This window comes from Felis catus, chromosome D4 (assembly GCF_018350175.1).
Source record: "Felis catus isolate Fca126 chromosome D4, F.catus_Fca126_mat1.0, whole genome shotgun sequence".
Lineage (NCBI taxonomy): Eukaryota > Metazoa > Chordata > Mammalia > Carnivora > Felidae > Felis > Felis catus.
The window spans coordinates 47,689,929-47,702,834 of record NC_058380.1 but is presented as its reverse complement, the minus strand read 5'-3'; the positions used below and the strand labels follow the sequence as shown (position 1 = coordinate 47,702,834).

At 37.2% G+C, this 12,906-nt stretch overlaps 1 protein-coding gene across 1 annotated transcript in view; it reads left to right on the top strand.

Moving 5' to 3' along the window:
• ELAVL2 (ELAV like RNA binding protein 2) overlaps nt 1-12,906 on the top strand; it is a 201,205-nt gene that overhangs the window by 11,298 nt on the left and 177,001 nt on the right. The window lies entirely within an intron of this gene.

Genomic DNA, 12,906 nt, shown 5'->3' with positions numbered 1-12,906 from the left:
CTCAAAAAATTGTAAAATTCAAGTTTTTAGTTGTTATTAACCACAGGATGACAGTTCATATTTTTTCAGTAATGATATAGAAATATCATAGGTGGGGGTACCTGAGTGGCTCAGTCAGATGAGTGTCCAGCTCCTGATTTCAGCTCAGGTCATGATCTCATGATCTCATGGTTTGTAAGATTGAGCCCCGTGTTGGGGCCTGCTTGAGATTCTCTTTCGTTCCCTCTCTCTCTGCCCCTCCCCAACTCCTGCTGTCTCTCTCATTCTCTCTCTCTCTCTCAAAATAAATAAGCATTAAAAAAAACTATCATAGGTTTATAAATAAGGAGGGAATTGTATAATATTTGAATCACAGATATTCTACGGGGTAGAAATCTACAGGAATCATCTAGTCTCCTTTTGCCACATCACCCCTAGCTCCAACACATTGTCCATAACATACATACATACATACCCATCAAATGCTTCAGTACCCTTCAACAGCATTACTATAACTGGAGGGTCCACCTCTGCTTAACTGCCCATCAAAGATGAGAAACTATTTTATGAGGAAACTGATTGCAATTTTCAGGTGGTTCCAATTGCTGAAGTTCTTCCAAAAATAGTGCTTGCCCCCCCAATCTCACTAAGTTAGGTAACTGAATTCAAATTTATCAGTCAGAATAGCAATTGAAACATTTATAAATGTTGCCTGTCATCTCATTCTATTTGTCCTTGTGAATTATATCTCTAACTCCTTGAATGTGGTTTGAATGTAATTTCGGGAGGGAATACAGACAAGTACATTTTTTCAATGGGTTTATTTAAGTGGAAGCTCTTCAAAGTTGTTCAGCTCTATCGCTGTCTCAAGAAAGGTTTCTTGTGACTTATCCACTCTCAGAAGTTTTAACCAGAACATGTATGTTAAGTATTTCACAACTTAGTTTTCCTATAAAATACTCAAATTTACATAAAATATATTTGCATATAACCATAGAGTTACACACACAATTATAACACTTTACTGCAGAGATTTTTGTTCTAAGAGAATGAGTCATGAGAAGGAAAAATAATTCTTCATAACTTTTAAATTAAATTATACATATATATTTAACATGAATTAAATTAGCTTATATAGATTCATATTATGGCTCAATAAGAACTTAGAAAAAGTCACTTTACCTGTGTTATAATCTCAAAACACATCAACCACCAGCAGTGACATCTGAAAAACTAACCTTCCTTCCTGGAAAGCTATTGTTTTCTCATTTAATAATGTAGTATTATAAGTTATTTACTTCTGAGTTTGGTGCAGATGTGAGGATAGTGAGTAACTTTGTTTTTATTTGTTTCTGAAACACCATTTACAAGTATTAAGTTATAAGTGAATGTTAAAGCTATTGCTTTGAGTCCATTTGATATTCAAAAGAGGGCTGATTTTCATCATTGTTCATTTGAGATACTGGAGCATCTTCACCCCAGACTCTCTACAGGTTACACTTTGAAATAGTTTAATTATTTCAAAACATGGAACCAACAAAATAAGACTGGCAGGGGGCACCTGGGTGGCTCAGTCGGTTAAGCATCCGACTTTGGCTCAGGTCGTGATCTCGCGGTCCGTGAGTTCGAGCCCCGCGTCGGCTCTGTGCTGACAGCTCAGAGCCTGGAGCCTGCTTCTGATTCTGTGTCTCCCTCTCTCTCTGATCCTCCCCCCATTCATGCTCTGTCTCTCTCTGTCTCAAAAATAAATAAACGTTAAAAAAAAATTTTAAAAAAAAGACTGGCAGTTTCCTATCCATTTACAACAGAAAATGGAAAATGAAAATTTTCACCAAATACTTGTCAGCAGAAATCTCATTTTTAAAGCAAAAGTGAGTAATACTTAGTTTAATCAGGAGGTCAATAAAGATGTTTGTTGTGGATTATGTAACCTTAATATTTAAATTTAGATTAACACTTCAAATTATTCCTGCTGTTATAAGATAGCAATGCCAAAATTTATCACAAAATTTGAGCAAATTCTTGAAGTAAATGCCAAATGGAACCCAAAGTATTTTATTTTATTAAGTTTATTTTTGAGAAAGAAAGACAGAACATGAGTGGGGGAGGGGCAGAGAGGGAGGGAGACAGAATCTGAAGCAGGCTCTGAAAAAGCCAGCAAAGAGCCCGATGCAGGACTCAAACTCACCAACCCATGAGATCATGACCTGAGCTGAAGTCAGACGCTTAACTGACTGAGCCACCCAGGAAACCAAAGTATTCTAATTCCTTATTTTTAGCTTAAGTTTCCATGAAAAGATAATGTGAAATATCCCCCTAAGGGAATGATTCAATTTACGTGAATCATATAAACACCTAAATACATTTATGTACATAAAATACATTTATTTTTTAAATTGCTTTAATTCTGTTACATCATCAGAAATAATTTTTTTAAATATGAGAATTTTGAAGAATTAAGAAGAACTAACCCATGTCTCTTAAATATAAAGTTATAGCATAAGAAACACCACTCTAAATCTAAAATATTTCTGTGAACAGTATATTTTCAACAAATTAAAAAATTAAAATTCACAGTTCATTTGTATAGTACTTTAGCTTGTGATTACTGTATTTTCTTCTTTGTTATAATATTCTGCATTAGATGGTCAGGGAAGGAGGAGGCTAGGGCGGGCTCCTGGAGGGAAAAAAAATGGAACAAGGACATTGTGATTAAGAGCAGAAAGGCTAAGGAAAAAGAGAGGCCTTGAAAAGTCAAGAATAAAAGGAAAGTAAGAGGCAATAATTATGTTTAGTGATGGAAAAGGAGCTGGAAAACTCTCTATGGGGAAGGAAAAAAGGAGTAAACAGCACATTACAATTGTCCCTGTTTGGTGTGCAAGCAGAGGGGATTACGAATTCTGGAAGTAGTAGTATATTCCCACAATGAAATATCATAATACAATAATAAAAATGGACTAACTACATTTATAAGTAACAACATGTATGAATTTTATAATGTTAAAAGAATGCAGGTGAAAGAATACTTACTGTATGATTTTAATCATATGATGGAAAAAACACAAATACAACTAAATTATAGTGCTAGAAGTCAGAGCAGGGGCAATAGTGATTGAGAAAAAGGGTACAATCTGTACTTCTGAGTGTGGGCAATGTTCCATGTTTTGACCTGGACAATGCTCTCAGGGGTTTTAGTTTGTCTGAAGTCATTGAGCTATCCATTTGTATTTTGTGCACTTCTCTGTGTAGGTGTTTCATTCAAAATGAAACAAAACAGGGGCGCCTGGGTGGCGCAGTCGGTTAAGCGTCCGACTTCAGCCAGGTCACGATCTCGCGGTCCGGGAGTTCGAGCCCCGCGTCGCGCTCTGGGCTGATGGCTCAGAGCCTGGAGCCTGTTTCCGATTCTGTGTCTCCCTCTCTCTCTTCCCCTCCCCCGTTCATGCTCTGTCTCTCTCTGTCCCAAAAATAAATAATAAACGTTGAAAAAAAAAATCAATGAAACAAAACAAAGAAGTATTGAGAAAAAAAAAAGCAATGAGATGGTGACGAGACACAAAGCCAAACACTAAACTTTAGTAACACAATGTTTAAGACTCAAATGCTGATACTATTCCATCTACTTGGGCCTACTATCCAGAAAAAAAAAAAAAATAATAATGAAAATAAACTAAACTAGTGAACTGAAACTTTTTTAAAGTTCAGGGTTTTTTAAAAATCTTTTTATTGAGTTAAACAAGACAGATTTGGGGGGTGCCTGCCTGGCTCAGTCAGTAGAGCAAGTGACTCTTGATTTGGGGATTGTAAATTCAAGCCCATGTTGGGTATAGCGATTACTTAAAATCTTTTTTTTTTTAATTTTTTTTTCAACGTTTATTTATTTATTTGGGACAGAGAGAGAGACAGAGCATGAACGGGGGAGGGGAAGAGAGAGAGGGAGACACAGAATCGGAAACAGGCTCCAGGCTCTGAGCCATCAGCCCAGAGCCTGACGCGGGGCTCGAACTCACGGACCGTGAGATCGTGACCTGGCTGAAGTCCGACGCTTAACCGACTGCGCCACCCAGGCGCCCCTAAAATCTTTTAAAATAAATAGAGAAGACAGATTTAAATAAACTTTAAATATCAACTACACAGCCTTAGGCTTAGTGGGGAAACCAAAAAAGCATTCCCATTAACTCAGAATGTAAAGATATTCTCTACAACATTCATTCATTCATTCAACATTTTAGAGCCAACTGACGCTTGCTTGACAAGATCCTAGGCAGCAGGGACACGTCTTTTTTCAGAAAAGCTAAATAGCCTGACTTCATAGAGCTTACAGTATTGGGGAAAGCGAATAAATAAGCGAGCAAACAAATATTATATAGGGATAACTACCATGGGCAAAAAAAACAAATTAGGAAAAAGATTGGGTTATACAGGAAATAGTGTGGAAATAAATACTTAGAAAACATAACATTGGATCTATACTGCATACCTCATATTGATGTAAATTCATTGGGGCGTCTGGGTGGCTCAGTTGGTTAAGTATGACTTCGACTCAGGTCATGATCTCATGGTTCATGAGTTTGAGCCTCACATTGGGCTCACTGCTGTCAGTACAGAGCCCTCTTCGGATCCTCTGTCCCCCTCTCTGCCCCTTCCCCACTGGTTCTCTCTATCTCAAAATAAATAAATACGCTTTAAAAAAAAAGCTCTTAGGGTGAAAAAAGCCTTTTTTCAAGAATTAGTTTTAAAAAAGGATACATTAAAAATGTGAATTAACTATATAAACTCAATATTTCTGCATAATGAAAGATATCATAAACCAAGTCTAAGAAATGCAATTCAGGAAAAATATTTGCCACTCATATTACAATCATTTGATTTCTTTAATATATTAATTTAATGATAGGAATCTTTAATTCCTATCATTTAATTTAAAAAAAAAAGTTTCCCCAAATGGTAAAAAGACAGAGACATTTCACAGAAAAGGAAAAAGAGGAGCTCCTAGGTGGCTCAGTCAGTTAAGCATTGAACTTTGGCTCAGGTCATGATCTCACAGGTTCGTGATTTCGAGCGCTGCGCCTGGCTCTGTGCTGACAGCTCGGAGCCTGGAGCCTGCTTCAGATTTGGTGTCTCCCTCTCTCTCTGCCCCTCCCCCACTTGCACTCTGTCTCGCTCTCAAAAATAAATAAACATAAAAAAAAGAAAAGGAAAATCAAACAGACCTTAAATTATAAAATTATTTTACTTGTCCTTGTAGTAAAAGATATGCAAATTAAAATGACAGTAATACACTCCTATGTGCCAGAAAATAAGTATTTTCATAAATTGCTCGTAGGAGTATAAATTGATATGTTATCAAAATTTTTAATGTATAAATCATTTTATTCAGCAGTTCTACTTCTAGACATTTTTGCTACAGATGTGCTTGAATAAATGAAAGATGACACATGTAAAAAAAAAAAGCACAGAATTATTAGTAGTAGCAAAGTATTAGAAAAAAAAACTTAAGTGTTCATTGATAATGAACCAGCCAAATAAATATTACAGGAAGTGAATATTAAAGTTTCCCCTAAGACATATATAAACTTCCAAAGACAGAGTGTTACATGTAGAATTTACAAAGCACATTAAAAAAAATCACTGTATCAGACTATTAAAAAACACAATCAACATGGCAAAAAAGCCACTTACAGAACGAGAGAAAATATTTGCAATGATCAGAAAAGGGGTCAGCATCCAGAATATATGAAGAACTCCTAAAACTCAACAACAGAAAATCAAATAACCCAATTAAAAAATTGGCAAAAGACTTGAATAGTCATTTCCCTAAAGATGATGTACAAATGGCCAACAGCCATATGAAAAGATGCTCAACATCAATAATCATCAGAGAAATGCAAATCACAACCACAATGAGATATCTCACACTCATTAGGAAAAACAGAAAATAACAAGTGTGGTGGAGATTTAGAGAAGTGGGAACTCTTATACTCTGTTGTTTGGATTCTAAAATGGTGCAACCAGCATGGAAAATTTTGGGAATTCCTCAAAAAATTAAAAAAAGAACTACCATATGATCTAGCATTTTCACTTGTGGGTATATATCCAAAAGACTTGAAAGCAGGGTCTCAGAGAGATATCTGCACCCCCATGTTTACGGCAGCACTGCACACAGTAGCCAAGTGGTAGAAGCAACCCAAAGGTGCAACAGTGAATGAATGGATAAACAAAATGTGCTTTATACATACAATGGAATACTATGCATCCTTAAAAAGGAAGGAATTTCTGTCCCATGCTACAACACGAACGCACCCTAAGGATAAGTGAAATAAACCAATGCCCAAATAATAAATGCTGTATGATTCCACTTATATGTGACATCTACAGTAGTCAAGGTTATCAAGGATCAGGGTCGGGAGGCAAAGGAGAGGTGTTGTTGAGTGGGTATAGAATTTCAGTTCTGCCAGGTGAAAAAGTTCTGGAGATGTGTTTCACAACAACATAAATATACACTGGTAAACTGTACACTTAAAAAAAGTTGAGATGATAAATTATATGTTTTTTATCACAATAAAAATTTTTAAATAACCACTGACATTTACTTTTTGAGTGTTTGATATTACTATAAGTACTTTAGATGAATTGATTCATTTAAACCTTACAGGAACCCCATGAGGAACATAATGCTATTATCTCCATTTTACAGATGAGGAAATTGAAGCTCAGAGAGTTTAAGTAATTTCCCTTGTAACTGGAGAGTGCAAGATGTGAACTGGCTTGTTTCGAGACTCTGTTTCTCAGAGTGCTAACCACACTACTATGTCTTCATTACCGACGTGGAGACGGTTTCAAGACCAGTGGATGTCTCAGCTGGATCAAGCTATAAAAATAACGCAAAATATGGAAAGAGGAAGGATATCGTGGAGTGATTTTCTTGGAGAGAAGTATTGCACTGATGGGAAAGGGAAAGAAGAAGGGATTTTTCCCTCTTTTAGCTCAAAGATGGAACAGGGTCAAATACAAAATTTAAGGGAGCTATCTTTAAATAGGATGAATGATGCTGCAGTGAACATTTTTTGGTGGTCATATGTTTTCATTTCTCTTGGGTATATCAGTCGAAACAGAAAGTAGATTCCTGATTGCCTAAGGCTGGAGAGAAATGGGGGATGACTGCTAATGGGTTTTTTTCTGGGGGGCGATAATTAAAATGTTCTAAAATAGTCATAGTTGAAAACTGAGAATATACTAAAACTACTTAATTGTATACTTTAAATATACAAATTCTGTAATTTGTGAATTATATCTCAAGAAAGCTATTTTTAAATTTTTAAAAAAATGTTCATTTATTTTTGAGAGAGAGAGACACACACACACACACACACACACACACACAGAGTGCCAGCGGGGTAGGGGCAGAGAGAGAGGGAGACACAGAATCCAAAGCAGGCTACAGGCTCTGAGCTGTCAGCATAGAGCCCGATGGGGGGCTCGAACCCACAAGCAGCGAGATTATGACCTGAGCCTAAGTTGGACACTTAACTGACTGAGCCACCCAGGAGCCCCTCAGTAAAGCTGTTTTTAAAAAAAGTTAAGGGGATGCCAAAAACATAGTAATCAAGATAAATAATCATTTAATATAGTATTTTGTTAATATAAATTAATGTAAAACCAATCCACATTAAACAAAAAATCAAAATTTTAGATTAAGATAGGCTGTTGTTGTTTGTCTTAAGACTTTGCATTATTATATAACAGAACAGTCATTTCCAAACAGCCCTGGTTCCAGGGCAGTATAGCCATTGTGGCCTTTCCACTGGGCATATTTCCCTGGGTTGACAAAAGATATGCAGACATACTGAAAACAGTGAGGCTTTGTATGTATAGTAGTCATTTGGGTGGGTGCAGGGGTGGGGGAGGGGAGAGCTTTTAACTTTCTTCCACTTGGTTCAAAATATGAGAAGATATTTTGATGAGTGTATATAAATTTCTTTTTTGTCTCAGATGCCATGGTAGCTCAGCAGAATACTAGAAAGGAGCTTTCACTGGGGCCAGTGAGAAAGCTTGAGATGTGTTCCCTGCAGGGTACCCCACAGGAGCTGAGCAGTTCAAAGGGTAAATAAAAGGCTAACTAACCACTTGATGGTGAAGCCAAGAAAGTTCTGCTGTGGTAAGAGTGACCCACAGTCCCAAGATTGTCAGGGGAAAAGATGTGATTCCCTATTGATAGACTAGGGACAGAAGAGAAAGAGCCAGGCTGGGGCCATCTTTAGTTTGGCCAAAGAGAGCTTCTGGAAACTGGCAGGGGTGAGGGAACCTGTCATTGAAGGACTATGAAAAATATGAACTACCAGAGAAATGTAAGTTGAGGCAGGATAGGAAGGAGCCTGCTGAAGGAAAAGGTACCTAGTCTATGTCAAAGGATCTCATAGTTGGTGGGACCCAGCAGAGAACCTCTGAAAAGCCCACCAGAGATGGTCAACTTTAAACATATGCCCAGCCTAGAAGGCATGGATAAATTCAGTTTAAAAGGGATTGATTCAAACTTCTTGCCCTTTCCCATCCTCCCAGATTTGAATAATCTCTGAGACAGTGCACTCTGATTTCTGAATTTAGTCTGTGTTTGTGACAAAGTGACTGTCTTTTCCTAAGAGAGCAAAAAGTCCTGGGAATCTGCCCACATTTCCACCTAGAGGCAGGGGGAAGGTTACACTCACTAAATAAATTTCAAAGGAGCAGGTGGGGAAACAAAAACTTGTTATCTCATGAGCCTAAGTTACACAATTATGTATGGGTATAAAATTAAATGTTATGCACAATTAAAAATAATGCAGCAGTTGTATATGTTTTTATATGGAACAACCTTTGAGATCTAATGAGTTTTTTAAAAGCATAAATTGTGTATGCTGTATACATTATTTTTATTAAAAAAACTAAAAACCAAAAAACTAAAACTAAACACAAATGCCACTTCTGGAGATTTACACTAGAAACTGATGACAGTAATTCCCTCTAGGGGAAGGATCCATACAGGTGGGAGACAGGAATAGGTAGGATCCTTAACCTTTCACCGTAGGCACATTTATATCTTTTGCATTTTGTGCTGTCTCGTGCCTATCCAAAAAAAAAAAGTTAAATATGTTAATTAAAACAAAAAATGTCTTCAAGCTTACACATAAAGATGACCAAATAAAAGTAAATTACAAAATAAAAATAGTAAAAACCAGGCCCCTCAAAAATCACATGTGCAAGGGAAGGGGCATAACCCAAGGCCATTAACAAAAAGCGGGGTAATAATGAAGTAAGTATAGGATTCTGGAAGTCAGTATGCGTGAGGGGTCTGCCAACATCAACCTCTAACCTGCCCCACCCCCACGCAAGCTGTACTGTTGAGGTCTCTGAGGGGGTCTGAGGTCTCACAGGGCCTCCCTGTGTTCTGAAGGGGAAAAGATGAGAGCACAAGGTATTAGAAGAAGGAAGACATATATATTATATTTACAATACAAAGAGTCTAAGTTGATGATGTGGCTTAGGGTAAGAGCAAACTGTGCCACCAGCTAAAGCCCAGAATTAGACAGATTTATCCACCAAGTCAGAGGCATCATTACCCATCAGAGAAGTCACTCCATCTCCTTGGCATTCCTTTGGTTAAGAAAAGACCAGAATACAGTGCAAATGGATCTTGTCCAAGAGGAAAAGTACCATAAGGAGTAGCAACTTCATCTTTTTCTTCTTCTGACTTGGAAGTAGTAATGATTGCCAAGAAGGAGTTGAAACAAGGAAAATGAACGATGGTATAGGCTCTCTCTCTGGAAGAAGTGAGGTCTACACTCAGAATGAAGAGACCCACCCCGATTCCAAGTATACACTTCAGTGAGAATGAAATATACCACCACTCCACAAATGGAAACAATGAAACCTGGTAGAAGACCTTGAACAATATATGCCAAGTGGCAGCAGAGCCTAGATGTTCATATAATCTTGAGTTCTGCCAAGTGGCAGCAGAGCCTAGATGTTCATATAATCTTGAGTTCTCCCTCTTTGCCTTCATGATCCCGGGAGGGGGGTGGTGGGGGTGGGGAATCTAGAACACTAAGTTCTCAGCCATCAGACTCTATATAAGAGGAGAAAACAAACTGGTTTTAGTTAAGGTGGCCTTGTCGTCAAAACATTCCTTTAATTATTAAAAAATAAATGCAGGTCTGGACAGATCCCCATGAACAAGCGCCACGAAAAGTAATAGCAAGGCAACGATGCAAAAATTAGGAAGGTAGGCAGAATGTATAAAAGACCAATATTGAACCAAGCCTAGAAAAAACATAATGCATGAAAGTTAATTTCTCTACAGGTGCTTTGCTATTTATAACTGAAGAAGAATAAAACAAAAATTCAAAAATGTGTTTAAAAACAGCAGAATGAAGAAAAGAGGGATTGCAAGCCTAAGGAAGTAGAAGACTGAAACAGAATCATTAAATAATAATAAAGTTTCAAAAGAAGGAAGACCTGAGATAATCATAGTAAATGCAGATGAAAAAAGAAGAAATTAAGGAATCCGAAAAAAGCTCATAGAAGTTGAAGACTGACAAATTCTGTGTGACAGAGCTGTGTCTCTTAGGTAGAAAACCCAGGGGAGCACAGCAATGTACCCAAAGATACAATTTTTTTTTAATGAAGAAACTTTTCTGAAATGAAGCAAACGTTTAATCTGCAGCCTGAAAAGTAACATATATTACAAGATATTTTGGGAATACTCATCTCTAAGTCTATAGTTATACTACCCATACTCAAGGATAAAGAATTCTTAGGCACCCCAAAAAGCAAAGTAAATAAATCACTATTAAAGGAAAATACCCATGCTGGTCTCATATTTTTTTAAGTTTAAATAATTATTTTGAGAGAGAGCAGGAGCAGGGGAAGGGCAGAAAGAGAGGGGGAGAGAGAGAATCCCAAGCAGGTGCTGCACTGTTAGTGCAGAGCCCGATGCAGGGGTCTCCAACCCACGAACCATGAGATCATGACCTGAGCTGAAACCAATAGTTGGATGCTTAACCGACTGAGCCACCCAGATGCCCCATGCTGGTCTCATATTGTTTCACAGTAACATTTGGTAACAGAAACCATTGGAAAATATGTAAGAAACTGTGAAGGAAAGACCTATAATCAAACAGTAATATAAACATCCAAAATATACAAAGTACACATGTCCACAAGGTGTACAACAGCAATAGGTAGAACAGGCAGATGTTTTCAAACCTGAAAGAGGTCTGGGGAATACAACACATGTGCACCCTTTGCCAAAACGAAAACAAAACCCCCAAAATAGACAAACACATATTACTTGATAGTAAATAAAATGCACGTATTTTTTGGATTGTAAGTAGGACTTACAAAAGGACTGGAAAATAAAGAGGAAAGGAGTAAAAGGTCCTGGGTGAATGTTAAAACTATTTATTTATTAAAAAAATTTTTTTTAAATGTTTGTTTATTTCTGAGACGGAGCATGAGTGGGGGAGGGGCAGAGAGAGAGGGAGACACAGAATCAGAAGCAGGCTCCAGGCTCTGAGCCGTCAGCACAGAGCCTGACACCAGGCTTGAACTCACAAACCATGAGATCATGACCTGAGCCGAAATCGGTCACTCAACCGACCAAGCCACCCAGGCGCCCCAATGTTAAAACAATTTAAAGTATGTCTAAATAATTTCAGCAAGAACACAAATGTAAAAACCTTGACAATATATAAATAATATATCGGGGCGCTTGGGTGGCTCCGTGGGTTAAGTGTCGGCTCAGGTCACGATCTCTCGGTTCGTGGGTCCGAGCCCCATGTCAGGCTCTGGGCTGACATCTCAGAGCCTGGAGCTTGCTTTGGATTCTGTGTCTCCCTCTCTCTCTCTGCCCCTCCCCTGCTCACACTCTGTGTCTCTCTCTCAAAAATAAATAAGACATTTAAAAAAAATTTTTTAAATATAAATAACAAGATCAAGAGGTGGGAGAAGGGAAAAGAAAGAAGCTAATATCTTCATCTTTCAGAGCAGGGAAACAATTGATGCCATCTACAGTTGAAATGTGCAGGTTTTAAAACTATGATTTCAACATTTTAGTTTTTTTAATAATATCTTTCTAACTTTAGAGGGATCTCCTAAGAATTAACGTATGTTATACTGGATACAACATTTATTTGAAGTTTAGCAATCCATTCCAATTCATTTCAGCTTCATTTGGCTTCATTCTAATTCATTCTACTTACAAAAATAGCAAGTATTATATGTTAAAAAGGGATTTGGGGTGATTTTTTTAAAAACTTCTTTTTACTTTTCTGCATGACTTGAGCTCATTATAATGAACAAGTGTTATATTTATAAAATCAATAAAGTAATTTTTCTTTTAGAAATGAACAGGAAAGATAAAAACAGAGACATTTAATTTTTTTTTTAACAAACTGATGTTGAGCTCAATAAAAACAGGGTTGTAATTTAATTATTTCTCGGACTTAAGATTTTCTGTGCACTTGGCTAGATCTCATCTCCAAATTCCAGATAAGCGTTTCCATTTGAAAACCCTTTGATTCTGTAAACAGAATTTAGCATGCAGAATAAGTCCTCGTGCTTAAATCACTGACTCGGCTGCTAAATCAACAGCATAGATGGAACCCAGGGTTGGAGCCAAAGGAAATGATGAAGATTTGAGACTGCAATTATTATCTTATAATAAGGATACAAAAAATTCCTTCTACTTTTACAAGCTTTTATACCTGCTTATACCTTCTGCTTATACCTGTACCCATTTCAGTTGAATTGATTTCCATTACTTTGGTGGGACTGGGTTTTACAAATGGTTTCCTTTAAATTCTTTTTTTTTTTTAAGTTTATTTATTTATTTTGAGAGAGAGAGACTGAGAGTGAGTGAGCAGAAAGGGGCAGAAAGAGAGTGAGAGAGAGAAT